Raw genomic sequence first — 3,964 nt, 5'->3', positions numbered from 1 at the left:
GGCCGTCAAGCATGGGGTGGCCCATCACATCCCCACCGTCGGGCCACCGGTCTACGCCCGGGCACGCCGCCTCGAGCCGACGAAGCTGGCGGTAGCAAAAGCGGAGTTCGCTACCCTGGAGCGACTCGGCATCGTTCGGCGCTCGGAGAGTGCTTGGGCGTCGCCGCTGCACATCGTGCCAAAGCCCGGCGGGGGATGGCGACCGTGCGGGGACTATCGCCGTCTCAATGACGCCACCACCCCCGACCGCTACCCCGTCCCCCACATTCAGGACTTTTCCGCCCGTTTGGCGGGCATGTCCTTCTTCTCGAAGGTGGACCTCATACGCGGTTACCATCAGGTCCCCGTCAGCCTGGAGGACGTCCCGAAGACGGCGGTCATCACGCCGTTCGGACTCTTCGAATTCCTGCGGATGCCCTTCGGTCTGAAGAATGCGGCTCAGGCGTTCCAGTGGCTGATGGACAGCGTCCTGCGCGACTTGGATTTTGTATACGTCTACCTGGACGATATCCTCGTCGCCAGCGCGTCCCGCGAAGAGCACCTACACCACCCACGCACGCTCTTCGAACGCCTGGGCCAGCATGGCCTGATTGTGAACCCCGCAAAGTGCCGGTTCGGCGTCGCCGAACTCGATTTTCTGGGGCACCGCGTCACCAGGCATGGAGCCGTCCCCCTGCCGGCCAAGGTGGAGGCGGTGAAGGGGTTTCCGCACCCCCGCACGATTAGGGGGCTGCAGGAGTTCCTGGGCATGGTGAACTTTTACCATCGGTTCCTGCCCCGTATCGCCCAGCTCCTGCGCCCCCTGCACGAAGCTCTCCGAGGTAAGCCGGGCAAAGGCGACGTCACCTGGACCGAGCAGATGGACGCGGCGTTCACGGGCGCGAAGCTCGCCTTGGCTGACGCCACCATGCTCGCGCACCCGGCGCCCGATGCGCAGATCGCCCTCACCACCGACGCCTCGGACTACGCGGTGGGCGCGGTGCACGAGCAATGGGTGCTTGGAGCTTGGCAACCGCTGGCGTTCTTTAGCCGGCAGCTTCGCCCGCCCGAACGCCGTTACAGTACCTTCGACCGCGAGTTGCTCGGGCTTCACTTGGCGGTCAGGCACTTCCGCCATCTGCTCGAGGGCCGTGCGTTCACGGCCTTCGTCGACCACAAGCTGCTGGTCTTCGCGATGGGCAAGGTCACCGAGCCGTGGTCGGCCCGGCAGCAGCGTCACCTCTCGGCCGTGTCCGAGTACACGACGGACATCCGGCATGTCGCGGGGAAGGACAACCCGGTGGCGGATTGCCTTTCCCGGGCCGTCGCCCACGCAGTCCACCTCGGCATCGACTATGCCCGGATGGCAGCGGACCAGACCGCTGACCCCGACGTCCAGGCCTTGCGGACCGCCGTCACGGGCCTCCGCGTCACCGAGGTGCCGTTCGACGGCACGGGCGCGGCCCTCTTGTGCGACGTCTCCCTCGGGCGGCCTCGCCCCATCGTGCCCGCGGGCTGGCAGCGCCAGGTGTTTGACGCCATCCACGGCCTGTCCCACCCGGGCGCGAGGGCCTCCCAAAGGTTGATCGCCGACAAATTCGTCTGGCATGGCCTCCGGAAGGCCGTCCGCGGCTGGGCCACGACGTGCCTCGCGTGCCAGCGCGCCAAGGTGCACCGGCACACCCAGGCCCCATTGGCCCGGTTTACGGTGCCGGAACGCTGGTTTGACCACGTCCACGTGGACCTGGTGGGACCTCTGCCCCCCTCGCGGGGTTTCACCCACGTCCTCACCATGGTGGACCGCACAACCCGGTGGCCGGGGGCCGTGCCCTTGGCGTCGACGACGGCGGCGGACGTCGCGCAGGCTTTCATCGCCACCTGGGTCGCCCGGTTCGGTGCCCCCTCAGACATCTCGTCCGACCGCGGCCCCCAGTTCACCTCGGAGCTCTGGGGGGCGGTCGCGCAGGGGCTCGGGGTCCGGCTGCACCGAACCACGGCCTACCACCCCCAGGCTAACGGCCTGTGTGAGCGATTTCACCGCTCATTGAAGGCCGCGCTCCGGGCCACCCTCCGCGACGGCGGCTGGGTCGACAGGCTCCCCTGGGTCCTGCTGGGCCTCCGGACGGCACCCAAGGAGGACCTGCGCGCATCCCCGGCGGAGTTGGTCTTCGGGCAACCGCTGCGGGTGCCGGGCGAGTTCCTCCCCGACTCCACGGCACCATGGTCCGCGGCACAGCAGCGCTCCGCTCTGCAGGAGACCGCCCAGAGGTTCGCCCCGGTGCCGACGGCACGCCACGGGCACCCACCGACGCACGTCGCCCCGGAGCTTCGCACGGCGGAATACGTCTTCGTCCGCCACGATGCCCATCGGACACCACTGCGGCCCCCGTACGACGGGCCTTTCCGCGTGCTGGAGACCGGGGTGAAGCACCTCACCCTGGACATCGGCGGTACTCCTGACCGCGTTTCTGTGGACCGCCTCAAGCCGGCCCACCTCGACGTGGACCATCCACCGCCGGTGGCCCGACCCCCGCGTCGGGGCCGCCCCCCTGCGGGCGGACCCCCGGCACTGCCCAGCCCCGCCGCCCCGCCGCCCCCCGGTCCTGCACCCATCCCAGGGGCAGCCGGAGGCATCCCAGATGGCATCCCTGCATCCCAGACGCCGCCAGTCGCCAGGGGGCGCTTCGGCCGGGTCATCCGTTTGCCCCGCAAACTGACCCTTCAGGTGCTCGGGGATTCTGGGGGGGCGCGTTTGGCGGACACGAAAGCACTGACGTGGTGACATCACCCCGCACATCAAGTGGGGGTGGGCCACGCCTGGGAGAGAGGCGTGGCCTTACGATATACACGGGGCGCGCAGCCCTGAGCAGCTCGGTATTACAGTGAGCTCTTGAATAAAGACTCTTACAAATTACCGCGTTGTCCGCTTCCTCCTTGCTCACAAGCAGCGCGCGTAATACTGCGCTTTAATATAATAGTACACAGAAGGAGCACATAAACAACAACTAGCAACTTTATATAATTAAAACACATCACCCCATGCTGTCTTGAAAAACAGCAACATGGGCGTGGTCTACAAGCGGCAAATTTGATTGATCGTGATGATGTAAAATGCCCTAATATTTTGTCGAAATACTGCGAAAGAGAAAGGTTTTGAAAGTGGCAAAAATATGATTTGTGTTCTGCAGTGTTCACGTATACAATTCAATTAAAATAAAATGAAGATTTTAAAAGTTGTAGAAGAAAAAAAAGTCAGAAGTTTACCGCCATTGATTCACCGTCTTTTACACCGCCTTATTTAACACGCTACATGAATTATTTGTGCCTGTTGTTTGTGTCCTTTATGACTTCCTTAAAACTAAGTTTCCTGTTTGGAATTGTTTTTAATTTTGTGTTAATTGCCAGAGGCAGACAGAGTAAATTAATTCTCTCTCATCTCTGTGCATCCATGATAGGGACAAATTCCCAGTCAAAGTTCAGTAAAACTACAGGTTTGTTATCCGATTTGTGTTCCAATTTGTGTTCAAAATATAACTTTCAATTGAAAATAAGTTGTTCCTCGACCATAAACAGATGTTTGTAGACAGAATGACAGACAGACAAGTGAACCTCTTTCATAACCCGGCTTTTCGCTTTTCCTGCGTGGGGTAACCACAGCCACGACGACAGCAACAACAACAATTTTGAGTGACTTTTGTTTTTGCTTTTGGGCATGGAGAGGAGGCGGAACAATGGTGCATCTGCCATTGTAGTTCTTCTTCCTCATTGTAAGTGTTGCACGCTGCGCCCACTTACGTGCTGTGGCTCTATCGCGCTGCACGGGTCTACATTGAGAAATAACAACTGCCATATTGGAAGAAATCCGTCTCCTTGTCCTCTGTTTATTGTGGAAAAGAAAGGACGTTAAAGGAATGAAAAAGCATTCCAAAATGCCAAGTCCGTGGAAATTTGTGAGGATTAGGTATTTTGTGAATTTTGGCAATCG

This window comes from Myxine glutinosa, chromosome 1, assembly GCF_964187855.1.
Source record: "Myxine glutinosa chromosome 1, kmMyxGlut1.1, whole genome shotgun sequence".
NCBI lineage: Eukaryota > Metazoa > Chordata > Myxini > Myxiniformes > Myxinidae > Myxine > Myxine glutinosa.
The sequence above is the reverse complement of the archived record's forward strand: the minus strand, read 5'-3'. Positions refer to the sequence as shown.